Consider the following 18,524-nt stretch of genomic DNA (forward strand, 5'->3'; position numbering starts at 1 on the left):
TATTATATATTCATTACAGCCGATCTCACCATCAGTTTCGCGCTAGGGATTCAACGGAATGTTAGGTAATAAGCGATAGCTGTGGTGAAATGAAATATGGCAGATTGGTAAGATTGGCCGTATTGGATCTATAATACTGTACACTCCTGATAAGATATATATATAAATATATATATATATATATATATATATATATATATATATATATATATATATATATATATGGGTAGATAAAGTAATTGAGGTAATCAGAGTATGTGACAGAATACTTAAGATTAGATTAGTGCTTCATCATAGTTTAGCAACCATTATATCAGCCTATGCTCCTCAGTCGGGGCTACCCGATGGACAGAAAGACCGATTCTATGACACTCTACTGCAGACTACCTCGTTGACGAACGACAGAGACCTTATCTTTGTGGCTGGTGACTTCAATGGTCACGTTGGACGACATGCTGGGGGCTTCCATGGCGTACATGGAGGCTATGGCTATGGCTCCCGCAACGAGGAGGGAACCAGGCTGCTGGAGTTCTGCGATGCAAATAATCTTATGATTTGCAACACTAACTTCAGGAAACCTACCAGCCACCTAGTCACTTACCAATCGGGCCAACATACCAGCCAAATTGACTACATCCTTACAAGGCAAAGGGAGAGATGGCTGCTTATAAATGCCAAAACCTTCCCAGGTGAAGAATGTACCCCACAACATAGACTGGTAGTTAGTGACTTTAGGATCAGGACTAGGAGGACAACCAGAAGACGACAAATATGGAGAAGAAGGATCTGGAAGCTTAAAGATCCTGCAAATGGACAGAGATTTAGGGACATATTACTTGAAGCCTCTGACGAAGTAGAAGGGGATAGAGCATCACAGGGGGTAGAAGACAGCTGGACGTTTCTAAGGGACAACCTGCTGAGAGCCACTGACCAGATCTGTGGCTGGTGCAAAGTCCCCTCTCGACCTAGAATAACGTGGTGGTGGAACAATATTGTAGACAGGGCTATTAGAGAAAAGAGACAGGCTTGGAAGGTCTGGAAAAATGGGGGTAGCAGGGGATTGTATCAGACTGCCAAAAGAGAAGCTAGGAGACAGGTTTATTTAGCCAGAGGGGAAGCAGATAAGAAAAAATTTGCCAATGTTCTGCGCCGTGAGGACCAAAGACTGGAGGTGTTTCGTGTTGCAAGACAGTGTGTGAGAGAGAATCGTGATGTGGTAGGAGAGAAGTGTGTTCGCATGGAAGATGGTTCACTTGCGCTAAATGAGGATGCAAAGAGAGAGGTTTGGAGATGCCACTATGAAAGGTTGCTGAATGAAGAAAATGAATGGGATAAAGAGAGTCTGCCGAATGTTGACCCAACAGAGGGACCAGCTATCCGAGTTGATAGTTCCGTGGTAGCTAAGGCAATTAGAAGCATGAAGACAGGGAAAGCCCCAGGCCCATCAGGAATCACTGCAGAGATGCTCAAAATGTCTGGTAGTGTCGGCTATAGCCTAGTCACCCGTATAGTTAATCAGGTGATACACAAAGGGGTCATACCCAATGACTGGTGTAGCAGTATAATAGTCAACTGCTACAAAGGTAAAGGTGATGCCCTAGATACAAATAACTACAGAGGTATCAAGCTGTTGGACCAGGTGATGAAGGTTACGGAGAGGGTCATAGCCCAACTAATTAGAGAGAGAGTTAGTTTAGATGAGATGCAGTTTGGGTTTGTGCCAGGGAAAAGTACTACTGATGCTATATTCCTGGTAAGGCAGCTGCAGGAGAAATACCTAGCCAAAGATAAGCCCCTGTACCTGGCTTTTGTTGACATGGAGAAAGCCTTCGACAGGGTCCCCCGATCCCTTATCTGGTGGGCAATGGGGAAACTAGGGATAGATGAATGGTTAGTGAGAGCTGTGCGGGCCATGTACAGGGACGCCGCTAGTAGGGTGAGGGTTGGAAATGTGTACAGTGAAGAATTCCGGGTAGAGGTAGGAGTCCACCAAGGCTCAGTACTCAGCCCCCTCCTATTTATCATAGTCCTCCAGGCAATAACGGAGGAATTCAAGACAGGATGCCCTTGGGAGCTCCTCTATGCTGATGACCTTGCTCTAATTGCTGAGTCGCTATCAGAACTGGAGGAGAAGTTTCAGGTGTGGAAACAAGGATTAGAATCGAAGGGCCTCAGAGTCAATCTAGCTAAAACCAAAGTCGTAATCAGTAGGAAGGTAGACAAATCACAAACACCTTCAGGTAGATGGCCCTGCTCGATCTGTAGAAAAGGTGTAGGTAGAAACTCTATAAGATGCACCAAGTGTAAGCTATGGACACATAAGAGATGCAGCAATGTCAAAGGAAGGCTAACTAGGAAGATGGTTTTTGTATGTGGCAGATGCTCAGGAACAATAAACACTGAAAATGCTCTGAGACCAACTTCCGTCACTTTCCAGGGAGAAAAACTAGAAATAGTTGATAGTTTCCGTTACCTAGGTGACCAAGTCAGCAGCGGGGGCGGGTGTGCTGAAAGTGTAACTGCTAGAGTAAGAATAGCTTGGGCAAAGTTCAGAGAGCTCTTACCTCTGCTGGTGACAAAAGGCCTCTCGCACAGAGTGAAAGGCAGACTGTATGATGCGTGTGTACGAACAGCCATGCTACATGGCAGTGAAACATGGGCCGTGACTGCTGAGGATATGCGTAAGCTCGCTAGAAATGAAGCCGGTATGCTCCGATGGATGTGTAATGCCGGTACTCACACTCGGCAGAGTGTAAGTACCTTGAGAGAAAAGCTGGACCTAAGAAGCATCAGTTGTGGTGTGCAAGAGAGACGTTTGCGCTGGTATGGTCATGTGGCGAGAATGGATGAAGATAGTTGTGTGAAAAAGTGCCACACCCTAGCGGTTGAGGGAACCTGTGGAAGAGGCAGACCCAGGAAAACCTGGGACGAGGTGGTGAAGCACGACCTTCGAACTTTAGGTCTCACTGAGGAAATGACTAGAGACCGAGACCTCTGGAAGTGTGCTGTGCGCGAGAAGACCCGGCAGGACAAGTGAGTCCATAACCCGTGGCCTTCTACATGGGATGGAGCCAGCCTACGTATGCATACCTTCCCTTCTTGGGACACAAAACTCTACTTGTGAAGACGTGATGAGGCAAGTGAGGATCAGAATCGAAATCGATCAATGGAAATTGCGGATGTGCTACCAGTGCCGGTGGCATGTCAAAACTCTGCTTGTGAAGACCCGTTGAGGCAAGTGACGATCAGAATCGAAATCGATCAATGGAAATCGATCAATGGAAATTGCAGATGTGTTACCAGTGCCGGTGGCATGTAAGAGAACTTTCCGTTTCGCGACCGTTGCCAGCACCGCCCCGTTTCGTGTCCGTTGCCAGCCTCGCCTGGCCCTCGTGCCGGTGGCACATAAAAAGCACCATCCGTTCGTGGCCGTTTGCCAGCTCTGTCTGGCACCAGTGCGGGTGGCACGTAAAAAGCACCCACTACACTCACGGAGTGGTTGGCGTTAGGAAGGGCATCCAGCCGTAGAAACACTGCCAGATTTGACTGGGCTTGATGAAGCCTTCTGGCTTCACAGACCCCAGTAGAACCGTCCAACCCATGCTAGCATGGAAAACGGACGCTAAACGATGATGATGATGATGATGATGATATATATATATATATATATATACACATACACACATATATATATATATGCACACACACACACACACACATATATATATATATATATATACATATAGGTGTTATACAGGTGTACATACACACACAAACACACACACACATATGTTAGCGATATAAATAAATACCTTGGCTAGTACTATATTTTATCAACGCTGAAAGGATGACAGGCAAAGTTGAGATCAGCAGGATTTGAACTAAGAACATAAGGAGCCAGAAAAAAAAATATCGGGAAAAAAAAACATTTCTTCTGATACTCCGACGATTCTTCCAAGCCACCACACTTCATCTGTTTCTGATTTAGACACAAAGCCACCAGTAGGGTGACAAACCTAATTGATACAATGGCCCAATAGGCAGAAGTTGGTTCATAATTTATACATAATCATATCTATATAAGTACAGCGACTGTGGATCGCATATATATATATAAAAATTGAATTAGAGATTGTGTTAACCCCATGAAGGAATGGTTTCATCCAAGGAAATACTGGTTCAATACCTAGTAGTTTGGAGGAATGAATTTCCTTAAAATAATAGATATATGTAAAAACATATAGTTTATATTCATTTAAAAGAAGAAAATAGAGATTGAGAAGTTAATAATTGTTTATTATTAACAGCAAATTGGTCATCTCTACTTACAGCCGTTTCTATTAATACTCAATAAACATTAAATTTAGCATTTTAGAAGTCTGCTAAAATGAATTCACAAACATACAAATCGCATCCAAAGGTATATCTTTTTTCCTCTGATGATATTATGCTCATGTCACATAAATGTAAATGTAATGTCTATTGAGTACTAATAGAAAAGGCTGTAAGTGAAGATGACCAATTTGCTGTTAATAATAAACAATTATTAACTTCCCAATCTCTATTTTCTTCTTCTTTTAAATGTATATATAATTAGAAATTAGAAAAAAACACCTTTTATCAATTCAAAATGAAAAATTAAATTACACCATCTAGAAAATTACATATAATAGAAATATTAAATATAAGATAAAAATAATATACCGATGATTAAGTAATGTGCAAAATAATAAATAAGAGACGTATATATTTGGTAGAATAACGATACGTGTTTCGTGGCTATATTTAAGAAATTAATTTTGTTAGACAATAGATTATTTAATCATTAGGTGGTATATCTATTAAGTAGTATTACATTTAAGTAAATTAGGTTTTATATTAATTGATATTTTGGTCAACATTATTATTGAGTGATATATTAAATCTATAGATACTACATATATATTAATTATATAGTTAGTTTATTTAATAAGTGTGCCTATATTTGAACCATTTCTTATTTTGATTCCAGTATTTGTGGCTTGTACTAGCATAGTGTATATTAATTAATTTTAAGGTTTTAGTATTAATTGCTTAATGGATATTAGACTGTATTTGGATGTTTATTAAATAAATATATTAATTAATAATCTGATTTAATGTATATAGTTTAAAGTGTTGTATTTAGTTTTCACTTAATGTATATTTAGTATCATATCTATAAAAGGCATGATATGTGTGTGCGTGCGTGTGTGTGTACGTGATTGCAATTTATGCACGTCCACAAATTAGCACGCATGTCGCTCAAATTTTAGGAGAACATTCGTCAACATCCTACCAGGGTTTTGTCAACTTATTTTTTTCCCGAGGCACCCGCGGATAGCGGTAAAATTTTATTTTCAGCCATAGCGTTTAGCCATAAAAAATATCAGCGTCTAACAAAAAAAAATAAGATAAAGAAAAGTGGAAGAAGGAGGCAGAGAGTTTCACGGGAAAGACAAAGTGAGAGAGAGAGAGGGAGAGAGAGTAACGACGTTCATAAAAAATAAAATGTTTTGTTTTTTCTTAAACACGAGATATAGTGTTCAAATTCAGGATGTTTTTGAAAGACACTATATTTTATAATCATAGTATATATACTTTCTCACACAACAATTACAATATATTTATTTTAAATCATTTATTTATTTTAAATCGTTCATCTTTCTCCCCACCCCTCTCTCTCTCACGCATTACTCTGGGTGCGAAAGAGTTTTGTTTTTATTTTACGCCAAGTAAAAAAGTGTTTTGTTGAGAATCCATGTATTTAACAACAAAGAAACAAAGAGGTGAGTAACAATTTGTCAGTGAATTACACAATATAAATGGGTACAATTTCCGAGGCTTCCACCACACCCTCACTCCGTTTCACGGACCACAAAAAGGGTTTTGTAACATATTAGGATGCCAGAGTAGTTGATTCCACGCAAAAAAAAACGCTTTTTTTTCTTAGTGAAAATCGTGCGAGTGTTAATCAACAAATTTAACAACATTTTTTCCACTCATTTCTGTTTATGAACATGTATGCATGCACAAAACATGCAAAAGGTGTACGTACATACGTGTGCGTATGTGTGTTTGTGTCTGTTGCCCATATATATTATATATATATATATATATATATATATATATATATATATATATATATATATATATATATAATATAATATAACCAATTTCAACGGATTTCGCCCAAATTTGACGTCCATATTACTTAGTTTGGTTTGAAATAAAGAACTTGATTAACTTAATAATCGTAACTTAATCCCGAACAAGGCCGGGTTGTACTGCTAGTCTTACATATTGTAGTTATTTTTAACCTGATGAGTGGCTATATTTATATCGAAGTGATTTTACTACTACTACTAATATTTTTACTATAATCATTTCTTAAATATAACCACAAAACACAACCCGTCTGATTAGGGTACACTAGGCACATGCATCACAACCATATTTATTATTATTATTATTATTATTATTATTATTATTATTATTATTATTATTATTATGAGTCAATGCGCAGTAGAATTTTCTTGTTTACACAAAACGTTACGCAAATTTTAGATGTCAATGTCTTATTTTTACCCACGAACTTAAACAGGAGGCAGAAAACACGGTAGGAACAAGCAAAAAGGAGCGGAATTCGAATATATAAACCAAAGTGTATTCTCTCCAACAGATGTGAAAGTTTCTGGATAAAGAAACAGTATTAATGTCATTTACCCGTTAATACATTATACTGTGTAGAATGAAAAACTGGTATTTACTTATTTCCTTCACGCGTGCGTGCGTGTGTGTGTGTGTGTGTGTGTGTGTGTCTGTCTGTCTCTGTGTGTGCGTGAGTGCGAACACTAGTGTTTTGAACATATAAACATCTAATATTCATATTATTATTTATAAGTACACTCCCAAATGTGGTCACTGCAGAGCGTCAAACTGGTGGTGAAGATTGAGGCAAACCAGACCCTCTACACAAAGAAGATTGACTACGGTGGAACAGCTACCGGGAGAGGCTACAAGAATTGAAGCTCTGCTGTCTAGAGAGATAACGAGAAAGATATGCAGTGATATACATACGGAAGATCGTGAAAGGTCTAGCTTCCAACTTTAGAATTAAAAGCTATACCAACCACCGAACTGGATGACACTGCATAACACCAACGATCCCGTCTTCTTCATATCGGATAAGGACCCTGTACTGCAACAGCTTAGCTTTCAGGGAACCACAACTGTTTAGCATCCTGCCAAACAACCTCAGAGATTTACGAGGTGTAAATGTGGAGACCTTCAAAAAACACCTGGACAAATTTGTCTGAAATCACAGATGAACCCATATCGCGGCAAGATGTAGAAAGAAGAGCAGCTCCGTCCAGCTCGCTTCTTCACCAAAAACAATACAGAAGGAAAACCCGAAACTACTAAAAGGTGGTGCTTCAGTATGGCGCCAGCCTTTGGCTGAAACGATGTTATTTTGTGTGTGTGTGTGTGCGTGTGTATTTATATATATACGCACACACTTATATGTGGGGGAGATTGGGTAGGTGGTTGGGTGTGTGCCTATTTTTGAACCAAAAATTCCATGAACTAACAGAAGTGTACACACATATAGGCCACTAAAAGAAAGCTGATATCATATTTGTTTACAAAATTACACTTTATGCATAACAACGATAGCAAAATTATTCTACGGCGAAAAGCTGCACCATTAAAACTTTTCTTTACATAAGAACATATTTAAGAATAAATAAATAAATAAATAATATGCAAACGGAATATTACGATTGTACCAGAAAATAATTTTGCTACTGATAAACAATAGATATAATCGTTGTAAATCGTATCGTGTACAACAAACTTTCTTGAAGTTAATCAAAATAATCTTTCTTCTGCAAAACACGCTTTCACGCATATAGTGCACGACTGTTTGCTTGTTTGTTTGTTTATATGTATGTATGTGTAGACAGACAGATAGATAGATCATCATTTTATATATATATATATATATAAGTATAGTTGTGTGTATTATATATATATAGGCGCAGGAGTGGCTGTGTGGTAAGTAGCTTGCTTACCAACCACATGGTTCCGGGTTCAGTTCCACTGCGTGGCACCTTGGGCAAGTGTCTTCTACTATAGCCTCGGGCCGACCAAACCCTTGTGAGTGGATTTGGTAGACGGAAACTGAAAGAAGCCCGTCGTATATATGTATATATATATATATATATATATATAATATATATATATATATATATATATATGTGTGTGCGTGTATGTTTGTGTGTCTGTGTTTGTCCCCCTAGCATTGCTTGACAACCAATGCTGGTGTGTTTATGTCCTCGTAACTTAGCGGTTCGGCAAAAAGAGACCGATAGAATAAGTACTGGGCTTACAAAGAATAAGTCCCGGGGCCGAGTTGCTTGACTAAAGGCGGTGCTCCAGCATGGCCGCAGTCAAATGACTGAAACAAGTAAAAGAGTAATATATATATATTCTTTTTTGTTTCAGTCATTTGACTGCGGCCATGCGGCAGCACCGCCTTGAAGGGTTTTAGTCGAAGAAATCGACCCCAGGAGTTATTCTTTGTAAGCCTGGTACTTATTCTATTGGTCTCTTTGCCGAACTGCTAAGTTACGGGAACGTTAACACACCAACATCGGTGGGGGGACAGACACACACAAATATATATATATATACGACGGGCTTCCTTCAGTTTCCATCTACCAAATCCACTCACAAAAACTTTCATTGGCCTGAGGCTATAGTAAAAGACATTTGCCCAAGGTGCCATGCAGTGAGACTGAACCAGGAGCCATGTGGTTGCAAAGCAAGCTTCTTAACACACAGCCAATCCTGCACCTATATCATCATCATCATCATCCTCATCATTTAACGTCCATTGTCCATACTGGCATGGGTTGGACAGTTTGACCAGGCTGGCACGCTGGAAGACTACACCACACTTCAGTCTGATTTGTTATGGTTTTCTACAGATAAAGGTGCTTCCTAGCACCAATCACTCTGAGAGTGTAATGAGTGCTTTTACATGACATGAAGGCCACCCTATAAATTTTTGAAGCCATGATATTAACAACAAACAAAAGGAAAAGATGATCAGAGCCTACAAACACTGTAAATGTCAAGTAAGAGTGTCTTACTTTCATTTTCATACAAAGTAAACACATATATTCACAAGCTTATATACATATTATTGGATGGCCATTTACTCTCTTGAATTCATCTGCCAACAAATTTTCTTTTTCATCACACAGGATATTTAAAAATCACCCTCCTCACCAAGTAGGTTTCATTGAGTTGCAAGTTTAGTTGACAGTAATCTAACCAAAGAAAAGGTTGCATGAGTTAAATGTTAGCTCATTAGTGTGTGAGCTCAAGAATGACCTCACACACATACACATGTTAGTCCATGCACACACAAACAAACACACAAAATACAATTCCACAAATTTTTCAAAGTGAACCTCTAAAAGAATCACCAAGCCAGCTCCCTGGAACTTGAAACAGCATCTTCAATGTACAATGAAATTCAAACTCAGGTAGAACAGGCAAATGTGGATCACATATCTTCAATTGCTGTGATCGTAGATGATGTCTACAAAAGTCTACAACTTCCAATCAACCTGGACTCTTTACTGTTGGGTCAAGATATCTCTCTGTCAAGATTTTGTGGGAACAACACTTGTAGCTGTGTCTGAGCAGTCCTTTCTAGAATTAGGAAGAGGTTAGAAAATGTGCTTCAGTATAACTTATCTCAGCTCCTTCAACTGGCGCTTCACATCCACCTTTGTGAACAAAAGGAAAAATCACCATCATCAGTATTGAATCTTGAAATATACTGAACAAAACAGCCTTTGGTTGGAATGGTAGATATCATTCATCTCTTGGAAACTGGTGTGCTTCAATACTGATATTGCAGTCTTTGTGAAACAAGACTAGCTACCGAAGTTCGGCTGAAGAAAAACAATGCAAATCCATCAGAAGTGTTACACTTACATGGAGTAGGTTTTGCAGTCTGTAATGACCTCGTCAATGGGCTACATAAATTATTTAAAGGTATTGCTGAAAGATTGATAACTCTCTGCTGACTGACAGATACAAGAGGCATCTGTATGTATGTGCCTGTACTTGACACACACACAAAAGTTATGGAGGAATTTTATGCTACTTTACACTATATCCTATCCACAATACCAAAACAAGATAAAGCAATCAAATTTCTGCAATGGTATTAAAAGAGGGTTTGGAAAATGACATTCTGCTTCTAAGTGAATATGAGTATTATAACTTAGTAATCATCAATACACTATTTTGACAAGCAAACTGATACAGATGCATAGCAACATTCATGACTAGTCCTTCAGCATTCAGATCACTCTGTCAAAACATAAAGCTTATTTATTCACATTGTTTCGAATTGATCATGCATTATCTTGTACCCTTGAAGTTTATTTTTAAAATGACACTGTGTGGTAGGTGTAAGGGGCTAGATGTTGCCAGTTTGAACATAAAACAATATTTTTACCACATACGGCCAGTTTAAATGCTAAACGATTAAAGCACTGCATTATGATTGATTATCTTAAATGCTTGCATGGAGTAGGCTTTGAGGTCTTCAATGACTTGGTCAATGGGCTACAATATCTATGTACAAAGATGTGTGCCTAACACATCATGACAAGAGTTGATCATACCACCTCCTTGACAATGGCAATTCAGCTCATTTCAAAGCATCATTGGCTGAAGAAATAATTTCAGTGAAAAATCAACACTGAGTCTCTCTAAAATCTAACAAAGGCAGGCAGAACAACATCAGCATTGCTTAAATGGTAACCTGGCATCCTTCAACCCAGAACACTATGGAAAGTGTATGATGCAATTTCATAGACATCTCTGCAAAGTCCTTGGATTTACAATAAGGAAATACAAAAAAATGGTTTGAGAAGAACAACATCTAATCAAGAAGCTGATAGAAAACAAAAGAACATTTTTCATTCCTACAAAAATGACAAGAATAACGAAGGCAAAAGAAAACTTTCTAGCAAGCAAAGGCTGCAGTCTAGAATCAAACATATGCAATGAAGAACAATTGGTGGCAAACCAAAGCACTTGAAATCCAGAAACTGACTGACATGCATGAAATCCTGAAACTGATTGGCATTCCTTCAGCACAACTTATGCAATCTATGGTTCCAGGGCAATAGGAGCAACATTTGATAAACAGAAACTATATGCAAGCCTCTGTGTGTGTGTGTATGTGTGTGTTTACATTTAAGTCTTGTAACTTAGCACTTTGACAAGCATTACACTCGATGTGGATAACAAGACCCTTCAAGGTGGTGCCCCAGCATGGACCACAGTCCAATGAATGAAGCCAGCAAGAGTAAAAAAGAAAATTGTCATAACGGTTTCATCGGTTTTGCTTCAATAAACAAGAAGTTGTTCCATCTAATTCACTATGAAGACAGATTATGGAAAATGTAGAGCACATACATTATCAGGGTAATCAAGTATCACAGAATGCGGACACTAACGAGGAGATCCAACACCATATAAAATGTGTTAAAATAAACTTTGATCATCAGAAAAGAGAGGTGTAGCGACGATCATGAACTGAAACAAACAACCAAAGTTATGTTGTAGTTGTTGATGTTGTACAGTCTCCTCCATGATTCATCTCCATAACCTGGAAATGTATCACAAGAGATATCTGAGGAAAAGCATGCACATCCAGGTACAGAAAGCACAGAAGAATGTCTGCTTGGTCTAATAAGCCAGTGTCTCCTACACTGAACGTATGATTATGTAGCCTCGCCTTTGTTAGTCTGGCCATGTTGTGCAAATGCCGGTCTGTCGGTTGCCCAAACAACTACTTCGTTAGCAGCTGAATAAAGAAAGTGCATTTGGAGGTGGACAAAGGAAGACGTTCAAAGACATATTGAAAGGAAATCTTCGTTGTCATTAGTTTAGCCTCTGATGCAATCTTGATCCAACAAACCTCCACGATCAAGCGCGACGCAGTAATGATTTGGCTGCTATTTCAAGCAGATCAAGTAATAATGTAGAGGATCGTCTTTAGCTAGGATGAGTAGTTATTTTAGCCTAACCTCAGGTCAGTATTGATCTAATAGACTTATAAATGCGAGTAGTAACGAAAGAATGCCGACTTATCAAAGGCACGCCACCTTTGACCATCCTATCTTTATTTTTCAGGTCTTATTTAAATAAATGACTGTTTTAAAATATTTCTGTAGATTTTAACAATGAAATCGATGTATTGAAGGAAAACAAGCGGCTAGTTGAACGGCAGCAATGTATACACGTGCATCCACACTCACACACATGGCCAGAAGACTTCAAATCATACGGATTGGTCACGGTAGCAATACTTTTAAAACATGGGATGGTCACAGTTGGAACGCTTTTAAAGAAGGAGGAGCATTTAGAAAAGTGCATGCATTCGCGCGTCAGCATAACCCCATATGACCAAATGAATCGGACGTGTTACTTTCCATTTTGAATTTTTTTTTTTTTTTCCTCATACGCTAAATTACTGTGATGACAAGCGTCCAGGTGTTCGGGCACCTGAATTTTCTCCTAATTGAATTAACATGCGAAGTGATTGAATATTCCACAGACACGTGTAATTCTCTTAGAATCAGCGTCACAATGTGACGAGCACGATCTTTGAATTCATTTACACAAAAGTATATATATATATTCTTTCACACACACATAAACAATTGCAAACATTATATTAATAATTATTTACCTTGATTGTTCTTTAGGTCTCTTTGTTTCTTTCCAAAGTCTGATTTTAGCTTTATATAACTTACGATCCAATTCATTTATCACACAGTGTAAAGCAAGGAACGTTGGTTGCGATTGTTGCTATTATACTAATATTAATGCTATTACCAAAACTACTGCTACTACTGATGGATAGATAGATAGATAGATAGATAGATAGATAGATACACTCACGCGCTTAAAAACCAAAACAATATTTGGCGAGATCTACTGTTAAGCCTATATTTTATTATATATATACGTATACATATACATGTATATGTATATATACCACGAGATGTTTTTCTCGTGAAGTAATAGTTTTGTTTGTCAAACTCTAACGATAACAAATGTGTTTACATGTGAATTACTAAACCAACGTGCTTCCCTTTCGCTTCTCTGTTTGTGTTTAGTTTCTCTTATTTCATATTTGTCCTCGTCGCGCGAGTTGCTTTTGATATTAATATTTTATAGAGAGTTGCGGGGGAGGGGTGGCTGATGAGGAGAATCACTTGGAGAGAGATGTGGGTCGGAGGGGTGTGTTACGTCAAAGAATTGCGTGAGACAATGAAGAGGAGAAGGAGGAGGCTTAGTCAGAGATGATGGAAGGACGAGAGGATGATAACGGGAGAAAGAGAGCGAGAGAGAGAGAGAGGTCGAATAAGGGGAGTACTGAATGTCAGAAAAGAAGAAGACGAACGGAAGGAGGAGGAGGAGGAGGAGCGGGCGATAAGAAGAGGGGCGTTAGATAAACAGGAATGTATATGATAGAGTGAGAGGATATTGTCAAAAAGAGGAGGAAGATTTAACGAGGGGCAAGAGCTAATAAAGAGAGGGAGAATTGAAAGAATTATATAATAAAAAAAGGAAGGAAGGAAGGAAATAAATATACGATAGCTATTAAGGAGGGGCGGTAAGAAGAAGTGTTAATAGATAAAGTAGAAGATAAATACGAGGAGATGAAAAGTAAAAGAGATTAATGGTGATGGGGCAAGCTTGAAAAAAGAGATAATAGAACAGAAGAAAGAGTAGTAGGTGGATACTAGAGGAAGAAAAAAAAGGAATGATGAATAGAAAGAGGGGGAGTCGAGGAAAGATAACTGAAAATACATTGAAAGAAAGGCAGGCGAGAGGAGGGGGGATGAAAAGGAAGAGAGTAATTAGCAACTGAATGGATAACTAGAAATAGGAGAGGAAGAGAAGGAATTAGAGAGAAGAAGAATAAAAGAAGCAGGTGTGAGAAGAAAAGAAGTGGAGAATAATAAGAGAAAAGGTATAACACATGGGAAGAGATAGAGGTGTGGCAAGACTAGAAAAAAAAATGAGGTCTCCAGTTTTGTAGTTTAATTCCATTCACATCTAAGGTGCGTCACAGGAATATAAATTACACAGATGACCTCGGTGGAATTTTAACTGAGAACATGAAGGGCCGTAATGTATTTTGTCCCATGCTCTGTAATTAAACTGTTTCTAATTAGACCTGAAATTTGAGTGAATGGGTTAGTCGTGATAAATCGACTCCAAGTACTTAACCGGCACACAACAGGGAAAGGCAATGTTGACCTCAGTAGGATTTGAACTCAGAACGCAAAGAACCAGAAGAATAACTGCGAGGCATTTTATCAGACGTCCTAATGGTTCTGCCAAACCACCACTCTTGTAAATAAATTATTAAAGAGAACAGTAGTGTTCCGATTTAGAAGAGATAGAACAATATCAATGTGAAAGAGAGAAAAGGGTAAAAAAAAAGAACAATGTAAACACTGAAGAGATTGCTCAACAAAAAAGGACGGGGAAAGAAAAGGGAAACGTGTAACTCCAAAGAGACCTGTGTCATGTTGGCAGAGCCAAATTAAGACCAACAATGGTTTTGCTCTTCATGCTTCCATTATCTAAAAGACCCACTAAGATATAATAAAGTCATTGTGATTGCTGTGTATGTCACCTACCAGATTCTAATTGTGTTATATTCCCTATTTTAAAGTATATCATAAACTTCTTCAGTGCTATTATTAACGTTATTTTTGGCAAAATCGTTGGAGCATCAGAAAAAATGCTGTGTAGTATTTTTCTGGCTCTACATTGAGGTTAGCTTTGCTTTTCATTATTAGAGGTTTTGATAAATCAAAACACCAGTGAAGTACTGGTATTTTATACCAATTTCCTGTTCCTCACTCCTCAAGAAATTTCATATCTTTTGCTTCTTACTGTTACTATTGGTCTTGTGCCAAAATTAGGAAGAATTATTATTATTGTTTTTGAGGCAGTAAGCTGGCAGAATTGTTAGAGCATCGGACAAAATGTCAAGCAGTATTTCGTTCAGCTCTTTACGTTGAGATCAAATCCTGCCAACCTTGTCTTTCCTCCTTTTGGCGGGGTCAATAAAATAAGTACCAGTCAAGTATTGGTGTCAGTATAATCAACATACCCATCATCTTTGAAATGACTGGCCTTGTGCCAAAATTTGAGAGAATTATCTTTATTATTGTTAAGGAGACAAGCCAGCAGAATCAGCAGCATGGTGAATGAAATGCTTGTCAGTGTTTCTTCTAGTTCTTTATGTTTTGAGCTAAAATTCCACCAAGATGAACTTTGCTTTTCATTCTTTCGGGGTCACTAAAATAAATACTAGTTAAGTACTAAGGTTGATGTAATTAATCTGCCAAAAGCATAGATTACCCATTTTATTATAACTAAACATACAAACATTGATATATATATTATATATATACATTGGGTCATCCCATAAATAATGCAGTTTTTTTAATTGCAAGAACTAAAAATTGGAGGGGGACAGGATTAACTACCTGCATCAACTTGCTATAAAAACAGGTAGTAATTTTACCTTGTACTTATTCTTAGTTCAAGTTTTGAAGAATGCAGTTCAATTTTAACAGTTATTTTTTCAAAGCTATAATGGAAGTGACAAAGGAAGTTATTCCACATATTTTGTTTTATGAGTTCAACAGTGTAACAGTCTGGCTGTGTTGCAATTCTCTACTGACCAGTCTGTTGCTTTATACCTGCTTCTGCTGATGATGATGAGGATAGTCATTTCAGAAAATATGTCAACACTCAATTATTCCACACCATTTTTTACTGGTTCACTAGACCAAAGAACGTGAAGTGCCTTTGCCTAGTTGTGCACTAGATTTTTTAACAGAACTTAAAAGCTAAGACTTCAGCCAGAACAAGGAGCTGCCCTCAGCCATACATTGTCTATATAAATGGAATTCAAAGTTATTCTCTTTCTCTCTACAGCAGAGCTCAGCTAGAGCAAGAAATTGGTAGGGAGATCAGAATTACCTCTCAGAGAAAAATTCAAAACTTTAATCTCTCTCTTTCTCCCTCTCTCTCTCTATCTCTCTCTCTATCTATCTATCTACTTACCTTTCTACCTATCTGTGTACCTGTCTATATTCTCTTCCTCTCTCTTTCTTCAACTATATTCCATGCCTTTCTTTTATCTTAGCAACATTTTCCATAAACTCTACGTGTGTCGCACAAGACAACATTAATTTCCATAAACATGTGAATTACACACTACTGACCTTCCAAACATTCACATGCTCAACGTTATCACTAGAGCACATGTTAATTGAAACCTTGTTTTAATCATCATCATCGTTGTTGTTGTTGTCATCATTATTGTTTTAACATTTACTTCCCTTATATTTGCATAGCTTAGATAAGGATATGTTGGGGGCCAAGTTTTCTGCAGCCAGATGCCCTTTTTGTCATCACCCCCACTTCTTCCCAGATGAGGTAATAACCTCTCAGTCTACCAAATAACAAAAAACCAGAACCTGTTTTATGCGAACAATGGGAACAGATGACACCGTGTGAATGGACCTTTCCTTTACAAAGATTGTGCAACATATCAAGAAGTTTGACAATCCTTTTTCACGGTGGACTGCAAGCAAAAATCACCATCAGGAAGTCATTACTTACAAACCATCATTTACAAACTCACACACACACACACATACACAAAAGATGGGCTCCTTTCAGTTTCTTATTTCTTTACTGCCCACAAGAGGCTACACACAGAAGAGACAAACAAGGACAGACAAACGAATTAAGTCAATTATATCGACCCCAATGCGTAACTGATACTTATTTAATCGACCCCGAAAGGATGAAAGGCAAGGTCAACCTTGGCAGTATTTGAACTCAAAAAGTAGCAGCAGACGAAATACTGCTAAGCATTTCGCCCGGCGTGCTAACATTTCTGCCAACTCATCGCCTTTCAGTTTCTATCTACCAAATCCACTCACAAGAGAAACTGTTAGGTTACATGGTCCCTCTAATCCTGTCTCACTGAAGATTATCCAACCTCTCTAAGAAAATGCATCCAGTATATGCTATAAAGTGGTTGGCATCCACTTATAGAAACCAAGCCAAATGACACATATGAACACCTAGACTTTGAAGGCAGTAACCCCCTATGAGGAGTGATTTGGGCCATAACAATTCGTCTAACCCATACCAGCATGAAAAGTAAGCATAAAATGATAATGATGCATATATAGGTGCAAGCATGGCTGCATTTAAAAAGTTTGCTTCAGAACCACAAGGTCAGACATTCAGTCCTGCTGCATGGAAGCTGTCAGCTGGTACCCTCTACTGTATTGAAGGGCTGACCAATACTTTGTAAGTGAAATTGGTAGATGGAAACTGGAAGAAGCCCATCTTAGAAAGATAGACAGACAGGCAGACAGACAGACTGATTGACTGACTAATTGAGCAATTGGTTGATTGATTGACAAACAGGTGTGCAGATAGACAGGCAAATAACTATGTATGTGTCTGTGTATAGTTAAGGTATGAGTGTGTATTACTCCTCATCTAGACATTTGAGCACTAATTGTAAACAAAGTCCTCACTGTTCAGACAAAGGAAATCATTTGTTTGCAGCCCACTGCAAAAGCATATCTGGATATTTGTTGTTCAATAAACTGGGTATTGTCACCTTACATGGAGAAAATTCAGTCATAGTAAATTTTACCCTAGCAAAGCCTCATCTGACCCTAACAAGCATGGAAGATTGAATGTTGAAACAATGAAGATGATAATGATGATAATGGTGACAGAAGTGTCAACATAGACATTAATTTATTATTTTTGTCTCTCACCTTCCCTTTATTGAACACTGCTTGCGGAGACCTGTTGAGGCAAGTGAAATCGAAATCAAATTCGATGACTGGCATCCGTGCTAGTGGAGCACTAAGAGCACCATCCAAGCGTGATCGTTGCTAGAGCGGCTAACTGGCATCCATGCCGGCAGCACATAAAAAGCACCATTTGAGCGTGATTGTTACCAGTGTTGCCTTATTGGCACTTGTGCCAGTGTGCAGGTGGCACATAAAGAAAAAACACCATTTGGGCGTGGGCGTGGCCATTGCCAGTACCGCCTGACTGGCCCTCGTGCCGGTGGCACATAAAAGCACCCGCTACACTCTCAGAGTGGTTGGCGTTACAAAGGGCATCCAGCTGTAGAAACTCTGCCAGATCAAGATTGAAGCCTGGTGCAGCCATCTGGTTCACCAGTCCTCAGTCAAATCGTCCAGTTCATGCTAGCATGGAAAGCAGATGTTAAACGATGATGACATTTATATTCTCTACACAAGTTATAGCTGTTTTTTTCATATCAAATTGTTTTGTCTTTGTTATATTCTTGTATGTGGGGTGTCTCAGAA

At 38.4% G+C, this 18,524-nt stretch overlaps 1 protein-coding gene across 1 annotated transcript in view; it reads right to left on the reverse strand.

Annotated features, from left to right (window-relative positions):
- Positions 1-13,398, reverse strand: part of LOC115215712 (MFS-type transporter SLC18B1-like) — a 94,462-nt gene extending 81,064 nt beyond the window's left edge. Inside the window, exon 1 of the mRNA XM_029785004.2 lies at positions 12,809-13,398. The gene's annotated coding sequence lies outside the window, so the exon portion shown is untranslated. The remainder of the gene's footprint in view (positions 1-12,808) is intronic.
- Between the last annotated feature and the right edge of the window lie 5,126 nt (positions 13,399-18,524).

The sequence above is a fragment of the Octopus sinensis genome, linkage group LG9, assembly GCF_006345805.1.
Source record: "Octopus sinensis linkage group LG9, ASM634580v1, whole genome shotgun sequence".
In the NCBI taxonomy this organism is placed as follows: Eukaryota; Metazoa; Mollusca; class Cephalopoda; order Octopoda; family Octopodidae; genus Octopus; species Octopus sinensis.